The sequence below is a fragment of the Rousettus aegyptiacus genome, unplaced genomic scaffold (genome assembly GCF_014176215.1).
Source record: "Rousettus aegyptiacus isolate mRouAeg1 unplaced genomic scaffold, mRouAeg1.p scaffold_m13_p_13, whole genome shotgun sequence".
Classification (NCBI taxonomy): Eukaryota; Metazoa; Chordata; class Mammalia; order Chiroptera; family Pteropodidae; genus Rousettus; species Rousettus aegyptiacus.
Window position 1 is genome coordinate 32,833,564 of NW_023416288.1, and position 13,534 is coordinate 32,847,097.

At 42.2% G+C, this 13,534-nt stretch overlaps 1 pseudogene; it reads left to right on the top strand.

Annotated features, from left to right (window-relative positions):
- Window positions 1–12,446: 12,446 nt before the first annotated feature.
- LOC118611234 lies at window positions 12,447–12,566 on the top strand (annotated as a pseudogene).
- Window positions 12,567–13,534: the final 968 nt, after the last annotated feature.

Consider the following 13,534-nt stretch of genomic DNA (forward strand, 5'->3'; position numbering starts at 1 on the left):
CTATCTCCACCGTGCTATACAGTTATAGAAAAATCGAGCAGATAGCTTTAGGCATCCGTGAACTTGGAAGCATCAGATGTACACATATCCTCGCACTCGTAGAAGTGAGCAGCACTTCAGTACGCGTTCGTGTGCAGCTTCGTCTCGTTGTCACACGAGCTGTAATGTTGCGATGGACTTGGTGCCGCGGAGGGGTTTGACGTCTAGTGCTGCCGCTTACTCCATCTGTGATTTCGGTCAAATTCTTTAACCCTCAGTTTCCTCGTTTGACAAAGGGGAACATTAATGTCAGTTGCACAGGGTTGTTATGAGGATAAAGGAGATGATACGTGTAAAGACTTAGCACAGTGCCTGTCACGACGTAGAGCCCAACAAATGGCTCTTATTTCTGGTGTCTGGAGCAGGGAGGGAGAAAGAGTGAGGAGGCCCCTGGCAGGACGGTGCTTCTAAAGGTTACCAGCAGGATGTGCGCTCGGGGACTAACTTTTTCTCGAGGCTATGAATTCTTTGTTACTAACTCTACTGATAAAAGATACAAGGGCAACCACTATAAGAATGTAAATAGGCTTTGAACCATTAAATTAGCAGAAGAAAAATTGATCTAGTCGCTAGAAGGCAGGAAAGTAAGTATAGTAAATGGAAAATATTAGGAAGTATATTAAAGTCTAGTAAATGGAAACTGTCATAAGATGAGGGAAATGAGTCATCATCAAATGGTAGTGAAAATAAGTGCAAATGGATTTTCATAAGAAACAAAAACACGAATAATTAAAGGAGTACTGACATAGAAATCTGTAGTTTAAAACATTTATTAGGAAGAAAAACATTGTTAATGTAAATTCGTAACTTAATTCAAGATTTTTTTCTAAAAGAGTAAAATCCTCCAAGCAAGAAACAATGATAACAACAATAAAAAGGAGAATGATAACTAAGATAAAAATACAGAAGTTCAACAAAAGCAAAAGTTGTTATACTGAAGGAATTAGCAAGTAAATGAAGATGACAGCTTTGATCAAGGAAAACAGAAAGCAAATAAAGTCAAGATGCAGAATATATAAGAAAAAATAACTGTAGATGAATGGAATGTAGAAAATGAGAATTATGGATGACAAAATTGATAGGAAAGGATAGATTGCTTAATAAACTATGTCAGGAAACTTATCATACAGTAAAAATAAAACTGGATCTCTACTACCATAATATCTTTGGACTCCATATTTTCTAACTTCATATAAAGGTAAAACTATGAGGATAATATAGATTATGTTTTTATAACCTAGGGTTAAGAGAAAGGCTCCTTACACTCCCAGAGGGTAATCCATCCATAAAGCAAAAAACCACACACAGTTTTGATTATATGAAAAACTAAGAATTTCTGTTCTAAGGAAGAAACCATGGATAGTGTTAACAAGTGACAGATTTGGAGAATATATTTACAATGTCTAAAACTGACATGAAACTAATTTCTGAAATAAATAATTTCGTAAGTTAGCAATGAAAAACAGTAACCTCAATGGAAAAATGGGCAAAGGTTATATACATGAAATTTATAGAAGAGGAATCACAAATGCCTAAAACACAAGGAGATGCTCGAACCTACCAGTATTTATGGAAATGGAAATGAAAATGCAATGAGGTGCTGCTTTACTTGTACTAGACTGACAATAACTAGAAAGTTGGACAATGTTTAGCGTAAGTAGGAATGTGGAGCTCTAGGAACCCTCGTATACAGAGACACGCTCTTGACCTCAGGGTGCTTAAGAGCTGATGTTATGGGTTAGACTTTGTCTTACCAGATTTATCTGTTGAAGTTTAAATCCTCAGTACCCCAAAGTGTGGACTTATTTTGAGATAGGGTCTTTATTTATAGAAGTAATTAAGTTAAGACGAGGTTATGAGGGTAGCCCTAATCCATTGTGACCACTGTCCTTATAAAAATGGGGACTTTGCAGACAGACACAGAGAGAAGACCATGTAAAGATTCAAAGAGAAAATAGCCATTTATGCCACCTACAGAGGCCTGAACAGCCCTTAGAAGGAACCAACCCTGCCTGCACTTTGATTTTGGACTTCTTGGCTACCGAACTGTGAGGTAATAAATTTCTGTTGTTTAAGCCACCTAGTTTGGGCTGATCTGTTGCAGAAACCCTAGAAAACTAATATATCTGGTAGAGGGGCTAGTCCTGTAAAGAGACAGTGTAAATCCTAGGAATAAAGACTCCAGGTGTCCCACTGTCAGGAGTAGGGACTCCAGTGAGGGACATAGACAATTAGCAATGAAAATTAAAAATGCCCTTTGTGATAAATTCATGTAGATGTAAAAAAACAAACAAGCAAGCAAACAAATCATACAAGAGGGAAAGGAAGGCTTTCTAAAGATTTAGACGGATGAGTATCTTGGTGGGAGAGGAGATAGGCGAGTAGGGGGTTGGGGACACCATATAATTCCAGTTGATCCTTTTTTTTTTTTGTAGATTTCATATTTGTGAATTTGCCCACTCGCTAAAATTATTCGTAACACCAAAGTCAACAGAGCACTCTTGCGGTCATTTGCAGATGCGCACAGAGCGGTTGAGTCGCCCAACACACGTGTGTGTTTCTAGCTGAGGCCACACAAGGCAACGCTCTGCTTTCTTGTCAGGCTCCTGCACCGTGACCGATGTCCTTCTCATGGTTGATTGGGCGCCGCTTTTTTTTCTTTTGCATTTTTGTTGGTGATTTTGCTGTTCAAAATGACCTCCCAGTATCTGAAGTGTTATTTGATGTTCCTAAGTTTAAAGAGACTTGACATGCCTTAGGAGAAAATACGAGTGTTTTGTTCAGCTTTGCTCAGGCATGAGTTACAGTGCTGTTGGCTATGAGTTCAATGTTAACGAATCGATACTGTATATTAAATAAGAAGTCTTTAAACAGAAACACAGATAAAACAGAGTTATTGATTGTTTGATGAAAATGTTACCAGAGACTCACAGGAACATAATCCTATATCTCCCCTAGGAGCGATGCTTTAGAATTGGCTACTTTGGTATTTATGGTGATTTTATAGAACATAATTACCATGAATAAAGAGAACCAACTGTAGAAGTAAGTTATTTTCAAGGAGTTCATAAGCACTTATTATACTACTAAAAAAACTAATTAAATAAAATTCAGGGATGCATTGACCAACAATGAGGGTGTGTCATAAACAATGGTGTGACTCATCTAATTCTGTACACCTGAAAATACACTAGTAAAGAAAAAATTTTAAAGTAAACAAACATAAGATAATGTCATATAACTATAAGTGTCACCAAGGAAACAAAACAAGATAGTGGGATAAAGACTGGTAGGTGGGTTGGTAGGGGGAGGGGGTGAGAAGGGGTCAGGGATCGATTTTCCGAGAAGTAGACATTTGCTCTGAGACTGGAGCAAGGAGAAGGAGCCCCTCGCGGAGAGGTGCAGGGGCACTGCTCCGTGTGCAGGTGTAGCGAGTGCAGAGGCCCTGGGCGGAGTGCGAGGCTGGAGGAGGGAAGGAGGTTCCACTGAGGTTGGGGCGCAGTGATCCGTGGGGCGGGGGGTCGTGGTGGTGCGTAAGAGGGAGCTGTAGAGGTCACAAGGTGTGGTAAGGCTCTTACTAGTAAACAAATGTCCAGTACGTTCTTATGTATTTGTGACAAGTCATTATATGGCACATGTGAATGCGTTTTACATATGTGTGAGAAAGTGGTGGCTCTCCTGTTTTTTCTCTTTTTTGCTTTGTTAGTTTTCATCGCTATTTTTCCTTTCTTATTTTTCTTGGATGATTTAAGACTGCAACCATGTCAAGACATGGTGGCCTAGCAGAGCTGTTGGGGAAAACGCACGTGATTCTCCACTTCTGCGGAGTTGAGCAAGTAGAAGGAAAGTCCTCAGCCAGCTGACACACGCAGCCAAAGAAGCAGAGTGCGCTGTGACATCATTCGATCTGCCTCACTGATTCTTCAAATGGCTCCGCTGCCCTTATAACTTAATGTTCTAGGCAGCGCACTTGCCAATTTATCAGCAAGGACGATAAATTGCTAATGGCTGCTGGCCTCTCTCTATTCTTAAGTTATCTGCTAACACAAAGAGACAGATTCATTCAATTTGGAAAATGTTAATAAGATGCCAAAAATGTGTTCAGGGAGAATAAAGAAAAGGTTTTTCAAATGGCTGTATCATTCTTTCCAAAATTAAATTCTAACTGTTCCTGTTCGTGCAGGTGAATTAAAAGACTATCGCAACCTTAAATGTTTCTATCAACCTAATTAAACAGTGTCTGAATAGAGAAGTGGTGAAGATGAAAGGTGTTCGTGCTCTGTCAAATGAACCTATATGGCAAAAGATAATGGACACTTGTCCCCTCACCCCCCCCCCCAAAACCAGTTCTAGTACTTGCTTTGACTAATTGGATAATACTGATTTTCTAGGATTTCAGGAATCTCCTTTATGTAGGTTTAGCTAATTTTTTACTTGACAAGGATGGATTTTAGTGTCCGTAATACCTAGATTCTTAGTATTGCTGCCAATTCTCTCATCACCCTACCCCCGTGATAGTGATGCTCTATATCACTGCTTTCTGAGATCCTTCTATGAAGAGGTAGGGAAAATGGCGGAGTGGGGAGGCCAGTGTGTGTGTGTGTGGGGGGGGGGTAGGACTGAAATAAGCTCATTTTTGAAACCAGTGAGCATTCCATGTTGTTGCAAAAAGGATGCTTGTCATAATTTCCCAAACTAAAGTTGGGGGGTTCTAAATAGTTCAGTCATTTTCTTTATGGGTAAAAAGTAGTGACTTATAGACAAAGCCCCCAATAAGACATTGGGTCCAATAAGAAGGGTGTCAAAGATTTTATGTTGTTTTATGGTCTTTGTAGGAGGACATATGAAATAAATATCTTTTAGAATTTTATAGAAAGAAAGTGTTTTCTCCTCCCAAGGAACTTAAATGATTTCTGCTGATATTTATTTATGTTTATTTGATGCTTTTTTCATATGTGGTAGAAAATGAGTCACTTGAAATCCATCTTACTTTTTTTTTGCCTTTGCTGCTAGTATCATATGTAGGGTTTGTGAGTTATTTAGCAATAGCTTATGTATTTAATACATTAATTTGTCTACTTTTTTCCACAGTGTTTTTTGTATGTGTGATTCTTATTATAAACTCTTCGACATAGTTTTTGGAAGTCAATGAGGTACAAATAAAAAAAAAACAAATCTGAACATAGTGTTCAGCTCCCTGTCCTCTAGAGAGAATTTTCTACTGGGTTTGTACTTGTTTCTAATATGTTTCATTTTGATTTTTTGTTTTTTGTTGTTTTTTTTTTTGCTTTCTCTGAATTCTCCAATTGTAGCTGATTCCTTCCTAACAGTGGGAGGAACATTTGTGACTATATTTCCAAGTAAGTTATTTAATATAGGCATCAGTCATTAGGACTTCAAAAATACTCTCATTTCTTTTGATTTAGTACTGTAAATTACAGCGAAGAGCAGTAAGGACATTTCAGTGGTTTCGACAGGTTTCAGGTAAGCTTTTGGCATGTTGAATCAAGCAGCTGGGTCATGGTAAAGCTTACTTCTGACAGCCATGTAAATAACACTTGTGTTAAACAGTGCAACACCTTTCTCTTATAAATAACGTAGTCACTTTTGTACATTGATTTTTTTTTTTAATGGAGATGTCTTGTGGTATCAGATAGTTAATATAGTTCTGATTGCTCAAGTGTTTGATGAGTCAAGTAGAAACCCCTCTCGATCAAGCTACAGGAAGTGAATTAAGAGTGGAGCTGACTGTGCCGTGGCAGCTGCCTAAACCACTTATGATTCATTGGCTAAATTGTAATTTCGATGTTGATAATTGGTAAAATTAGCTTATAACTCCTGACAGTCCAACCAGTGGTTGTTCAGTTGCCTCAAGGGTTTGGGTGAGCATAACAGAGAATTGCAATTACTTTCTCACTGAGATATCAGATTTCTCCTTGGATGGCCTCCCCCCTTCCCTCATTCTGATAAAGTATGTTCTACTCTATGCATAGTAAGGCAAGAGAAAGTTTCGGTACATCTTCCGAGCTGGAGATTAAGTTATCATGCTTCCCCTCTCTGAGTTTTGTACTTTATTCCTGCAACCGAAAGCACCTGCCCCCGACATACACTCAAACACATCTGCCTTGATGTTTCCATTTCCCTTTGTTTCTGGGTGTGTGCATATATGTGTATGTGTGTATATATTTATACATATATCTGCATATATGTGTATATATGTATGTACCTTCCCTTATGCTTCCTGTCCCATGCCTTCTCCATACCTTCCTTTGCTCCTGTAGGTACCTCTTTCTGGATCTTTCTCTCTAGATCTTTCTATCCCTCTATCTCTTTTCTTAGTAAAGTCACTTATCCCTCATGGGCTTCTCTAAAATGTATCCCTTTATGTGCTCAGTTAAAAAAAAAAAAAAAGTCCTTTACGATATCCCTCTCCCTCAGAAGGTGAGGAGGGATGAATGTAAATAACCAGTAATTGAATTGAATTGAATTGAATTATTTCTCCTGATTATTTTTCTTTATGTTTTAACATTCTGAGAGGTCTTTAACTTCCCCCCTCCACCTGTAAGAGAAATCTTTTAAAGCCCATCCTTCTCTGCTCAACAAGAGTTATCTGTTATTCACAAAAAAAACCAGAAAAATTTATAATCGTGTGTTCATTTTTTTCCTCCTTCTCTCTGTCCCCACCTCACTTTCTCCCTTGCTCTCCATCTTTCAGGCTATGTGTTCGTTTCTCACGCTCCCTCTCCCTTTCCTTTGGTCCCTCTCTCTCTATTTAATCTTTCTTTTTTAAATTATGGAAATTGCAAGCTTTTCTTTCTTGACAATTATGGTTAAAGGACTGTGCACCTGCTCAGGTAGAATAAATGAGGGCCATGCTGAAGCAAGTACTTACACTAGCTAATGTAGTTTCCTTTCTTGTCTTCAGAATCAAGCCTGCAACTCAGAAAAGCTGCTTCTCAAATAAGCACACTGAAACCTTTTACATTGAAGCTCTCTCTGTCAAAAAAAGGTCCTTGAATCTCAACTCTGAGGTGTAGGGACACAGGTGCCATTTCCTCAGAGATGAATGAATGCTTAGCTCACAGGAAAAGGGAGAGATTGTGTCTTTTCTCTAAGAAAGAAATAAAGAAAGCAGAGGAGAAGGCAAAGTCAAGATGGCTTTGATAATAAATGGCTTAGAAACCCCTCCTTCTCATCAAGATCTTATAAACTCCAGAGTTTCAAGGTTGGATTTAAATGCATTTCAAAAATAGAGTCTCAAATGTTCTTTTAAGTTTGCAGTCTTATTTTCAAAGCCCTCTCCCACGCCACTTAGACTTCTCATCTATTTTTTCTTTCTAATGGAAGAGGCAGTTCTGTTATGATAACTCATCAATTAGTAGGTAAATCACATTGAACGAACATAGTCTTTGCTGTAAAGAACAAATCACTCGAGAATAGGACGAAGATCTTTTCTCTCTCCCTCTGTTCTCTCCTTTCTCTTCTCAGTCCCTCTGTCTCATCCTCATGGATGAACCAAAAGAAGTTCATCACTGTAGCTGGTTAATATGCGTCCTAACTCTATTGTTTGTCCCTTTTCTTTTCCTTTCTTTCCTGCGTGTTATTTATTTGTTTGTTTGTTTATGGGTGAAGAAATTGGTTGGTTTGTTTTGTAGAGTTCTCAGTTTGGATTTTGCTGATTGCCACCCTGAAGTGGGATTTAATATATTCCTTATTCTTTGCATTTTCTGTAAACTACTAGTTAGATCTACAGACTTGATCAGATTTAGCACTGAATTTTGGGGAACAAGACTACATCATGGGTGGTGGTATGTTTCCGAGAGGCGGTATGTCAGAATGTTTAGTTGTCTCTCTCTGTTTGGAGGTTAGAAGCCAGTGACAGTCAGGGTCTAGATTCAATAATTTTCCGTGGGAGGATGGAGCCTGCTCACGCAGCCAAGTTCCAGCCGTGTAAAGGCAGCCACAAGTCACCAGGTAAGAATCCTGAAATCGCCTTTCCTCATGGACCAGGAGTGTGCACCGCACCCCCTAACTTCTTCGCCAGGGCTCCTGGGTAAGACGTGCATGGAGAATGCAGCTTGGACCCCAGGCTAAATGGTGGTTCTCTGCTCTTACCTCCAGAAGTCTGGACTGAGGGCCCTGCCAGCACGGAGTGGACTTGGCAGAGGAGAGTGTGGTCTCGTAAACCCACTCGCCAGGCGAAATGTGGCGCAGGCAGTGGGAGGGAAAGAGCCAATTGCACCTTTCAAGGAAAACCCCAACCTCTGGTGCTTCTCACCAATCATTAGCCATTCATTTCTCGGGGGCAAGAGTGGGAGAGAAGTTGAAGCTGTTGACCCAACACGTCTCAAAGAAAAGGGCAGTGTAGGGCCGAGGTGGGAATGTGGAGAGAAGGAAATATCATTTCTTAGGTCAGTAAATATTTTCTGTAAAGGGCCCAATGGTAATATTTTAGTCTTCGGGGGTCACTCATGGCTCTATGTTGCATATTCTTCTTGTTTGCTTGCTTCCCAATCCTTTAAAAATGCAAGCACTGTTCTTAGTTGGCGGCTAGTCCAAGAATAGGATATAGGCTAATTTGGTTGGGGTTGGGGAAAATCTGAACTCTTAATCCACTAATTGCCGATGCTTCATGCCCTATGACATGGATCAGGATGGAACTTTCCTTAAAGTGACTCCGAGACCATACCAGGCCTCAAATTCTTTCCCTTTCTAGATCCTAAATCCATTTACGTCTAGACATGCAGTTCAATATAGCAGTCCAGAGGTGACTGAATGAACATAAGGCCAGCTAGCTGAAACACAGCTCCCTCGCCCAGTGACAGCAAGATGCCAGTGCGCTCAAATCGGCACGCGCGCTCTCCTCATGCTGAAAGTCCAAAGAGACTTCCACACTGAAATCTTTGGCTCGTTCATTGAAGTTCAAAGATTAATGCCACAATTCCTGCTTTCTTGTTTTGCTCTCTCTATAGCAAGAGAGGTCTCCTGCAAAGTCTGGCTTCCCTCTGCAGCCTGACACCTTGGGCACATGCCAGAATGCCCCACACCCTCCAAAGCTGACTTAATCCTAGGCAGCCAGCAGGACTCGCAAGGTTTGCATGGCACCAGCCCCAAGCTCGTCATGCCGAGGGAACACATAGACATGAGCTGACACTCCTTTCTGCCAACAGGGACTTCCCTCCTTCAAGCCGGCTCAGTTTCTGCCTCACAGGGGGCCCATGGGGTTCTCCACTATTTAAACAAATCCTGTCACCTTTCCTCCACAAGTCAGCTAACTCCACCAGGAGGCATCCTCCTATAGGCCCGGCCTCTCACCCAGGCCAGGCAACTGTCATTACCCTGCCAGGCTGCACCTTACCCTAGCCTCTCTCCTTCCCTACACCTAATCCCCTGCGTGACTCAGGCCAGGCATGCTTTCTCACAGTGCGGGCTATGCCTGCCTCTGCATCTTGATATTCACTTACTAATTCCTGAAGTATTTCCTGCTGATTTTCCTGGTCTTCCCATTTTAAATCAGTGCAATGTTCCGTATATCTCCTGTAAGTGTCCCAGTCATCCAAGGGTAGTTTCCTTATTGTTCTTATTGGATTGCCACCTGGCACTTGGAGAGAGTGGTCCTGGAGAATTTCCTGAGCCCTGGTGTTCACAGGCCATCATTCCTCTGTTCTCTGTGGTCTCCGCATCTTCCTCTGTTGGATCACCTTGGCCCCATCACCGCCTGCTGTAATAACTAAAGTTGATAATTAAAATGCCCCACTCATCTCTGATTGTAGCTTCTGGAACCAGTAGGTCTGAGTATAGCTTTTTACCCTTTCAAATCTGTTTTGAGGTCTCCAGCCTTCGTGGTTTCCAACTTTTCTCCTCAGAGACCACAAGCCTTTCCTCTCCAGAGTTTAATCAGCATCTCTTTTCATTTTTCTGTTTTCCTTTTCCTATCCCACAGCCAGTGTTCTGAATGAAAGACGGAAACTTGTTTCTTAAGCTGATCTGATTCTCTCTTGAGTCACCAAGTAAACCTAATTTATAGAGACAGCGTGTTCTTGCTAAAGTCTTTTTAATTCCCTTCTAAGACTGGATTTGAAATAAATTCCATGGACTTTTTTCCTGATTTTCATTCTAACAAGATGACTTATTTGCTCTGTGATAAACCACTCTACCCTTCTCAGTTCCTCTGTAGTTGCTCATTGATAAAATCAGCTGCTTCTTGTAGGCTTTTTGTAGTAGGCCTTCAGGACCTAAAAAAGAGGAACATAATTCTGGGGCAGCTGGTCTAGTTCCTCCCAGCACTAGGGTTTAAGGAACAGATTCACACACCTAAGGAATTTAGGTGTCCTTGCATTTTACAGTATTTCTGGCGAAGACACATTTAAAGGAAAGAGAACTTGCCATAGTTGCAAAAGTTATTTCATGCAACTACAGCTGAAAACCGTGTACATGTGCATATTACAGCTTTGTTTGCTTGGAGGTGAGCCTTCCCTGCAACGCAGAGACTCTCTCCCAGGGATAGACCTGCTTGGCTGAGCCTGCACTCCCGAGTCATGTCCGGCTACTGTCCAGACAGGGACCAAAGGCCCAGGGACCCCGCAGCCCGCTTCTGTGGCCTCCGTATGGCACTTGGCACCTCAAATGCTGGTCCTTGTATTTGCTCACAGGTTTCCTTTATATGCTGGGTGCCGAGACCCCCCCATTACTGGACTCTCCTTCTCTGAGTTTTGACCAGTTGAGATCATGCCCACGGAACCAAATTAGGGACAAACCGAGTTTTCTCCCCTCCTCTCTGCCCTCCCTTTCCCCCTTTCCTTCCTCTCCTCATCTTTCCCCTCCCTCCTTCCCTTCATACACTGATCTCGTTTCGGGATCCAATATCTTTTCATACTGCCAAGGATCTTAATTACCCCTTACGTTGTTATTTATTTTTAGTTTTTTGGCGATTGCCTACAGTATCTCTGTTTTTATTTTATTTTATTTTTTTAGTTTCTTCTCTTTGTATGTTTGATTCTCAGGCTTTCATGTGAGGCTCTCCTCCAATGCATACGGGTGTGTTCGATACATTTATATTTAGGAGCCGCGTGCTAAAAAGTCGACTGCGAGCTGTGTGCACGTGTACTCGTCGTTTGGCAGATAGAGTTCATGCAGAACGATCTGCCATCTCTGTGGGAAACCAAATTCCTCAGCACTTAGGGATCATTTTTTATAGGTCATATAGATGATCAGAATAGGCATTGGCATAAGGATTAATTTGAACCGAAGGCAGCTGGGCAAAAACAGATACAGGAGAAGTTCTCTGCCCCCCTCCCCCGTGACTGTCTAAAAGCAGGTCATAACCTCGTGGAGGTGTCTCCCTTGCCCAGATCAGGAAGAGCGGAACTGCGAATCACCAGGAGGGAGCGGTGGACTCTTATCACCCCAGAGACAGGGCACCAAGAGGAATCTAGGTAACAAGTTGCTAAGTAACCCTTACCTTCCGTTGATTTTCCCCATGTATTTACCTTACCACAGCGTGCCCTTTCTAAAAACCTAACTCTCTTTTCCTTTGTCTTCTCAAGTCTTCACAAACGTGTTGCTGTTTGTTAACATGTGATCTCAATCTCAATTTCTGGCCACCCCTGTGAGTGACGCGTCACGAGGTGTCCCATGTGTACGCAAAATGCACTTGTTAATAAATACTGTTTTTTCTCTTGTTAGTATGTCTTTTTTTGTCAGTTTATTTTGCGGGCCCAGCCACTAAACCTAAAAGAGTAGAGGAAGTTTTTTCTCTTCTACAGTCATTTTTCAGGGACCATTTGATTTATCCAGAGAAGAGTCTACCAATATTCTCTTACTTGGTTGCCCTCCGATTAGCTGGGTATTTTCAAAGGTGAGTAGGAGGCTGATCGTTGTCCGGTTCAGTGTGTGGACTCTGCCCTTTCTGGTGCTCTGAAGTCTGGAGATGGCCTGATTTCATTTCTCCCCCAGAATAAAGCTCCAGTGTGCTGCGGTGGGAGGGGGGAGCGGGAAGTCTGGCTGGTGGGCCGGAGTCTAACCTCGTGCCGTGACTCCCGCGCCCCTCCGCTGCCCTCCCCTGCTTCAGCCCCCCGCCTTTGTGGCTCTTCGTGTCTCCGCGGAATGACTCTGAGGGTCTGCAGTGGGAGACGGCCTGCGTCTCACGTTCATCCTTCCCTGATGGCGCTTGGCATTTCCTTTCTTCTCTCTGCTCGTTCCTTGCCCCACATTCCAGCTGCTCAGTTTTGTGGATGTTTCTCGTCTGCTCTTCCCCCATTTCCTTGGTCTCTTCTCGCACGTACTCATTTTAGTGTGGTTTCAGAGCAGAATAAAGAGAATAAATTTGTATGTTTAGCTGTTAAGTTTAACTGAAGATGCCCTAATCTTATAAACAAACAAACTATGGTCAAAATCTAAGTGGTTCTGTCTACTGCCATGCCACCCTGAACAAGCCTGATCCCATCCAAATCTTGGAAACTGAGCAGGGTCCGGCCTGGTTAGTACTTAGATGGGAGACCACCTAGGAAGAGCAGGTGCCGTAGGCATAAAAAAGAAAAAATAAAGGATTGTAAGGTGACAAGGTCCTTGCAATCTGTGAGGTCAAACAAGGGTTGCCTCCCCTAAAAAAAAAAAAAAATTGATGTGGTTCTACTCAAGGTCACTCAGTCACTAGCAGGACTGGGATAGAACTCGAAGGCTTTTAACAAAACATCTGGGCTGAGATTTACTGGTAAGAGGTTTCAACTAATCATCTTTCATTATCGAAAGTGAAAAACTGATCCCTCCTCCTTTTTAAAATTTTATTATTTAAAGCTGAAGTCTGCTCTGGGATTTCCTAGTTCCATCTAAACTTCTTTAGCCTCCAAGTTCACAAGCAGGTCTCACTGGGACAGTTATAGACGCCTGTAGCACCAGCAGAAAAACTCACGTATGGGCATTCGTGACATTCTGGTGTGTCTGGGCCTACAGAAAACGCCATCCTACCTGCCAACCCTGCATCCCCCCCTGCAGAGTAATACAGCCTGAGACCGTGGGCTGCAGTGTTAGCAACAGTGCTTTGGAGGGAGGGAAGAGGAGAGGAAGGGGGCTGGCATGCTCCAGGAAATGAAAGAATGTCTGAACGGTGAAGCGACAAGAAGGTAATCACCAGCAGGCTGGCTAATTGAGACTTGGCTCACTGGGATGACAGCAGAGGAAGAGCAGTCGTCTGGTTTCAGAACCAAGATTAACGGGAGGGAAAAAAAAAGATTTAATTGGAAGCTGCATTAACTTTTTGAAAACGCAGATAACGGCTGAGAGTCAGGGCGACTGTTCACACAGACAGGCTCGCAATGGGAGGAAATAGATTAATCCATGCAGGTCCTCCATGCTTGGGCTGATGTACTATCCCAGGACCTCCTCTGAGTCTGCCTTCTCTTTCCTCCCTCTCACGGTCACTTTTGAACCGGAAGGGGAGCATTTATGTTGAAAGAGCTTGTGGGGCTGAAAGGGGGTGATAACCTGGTGATGGCTG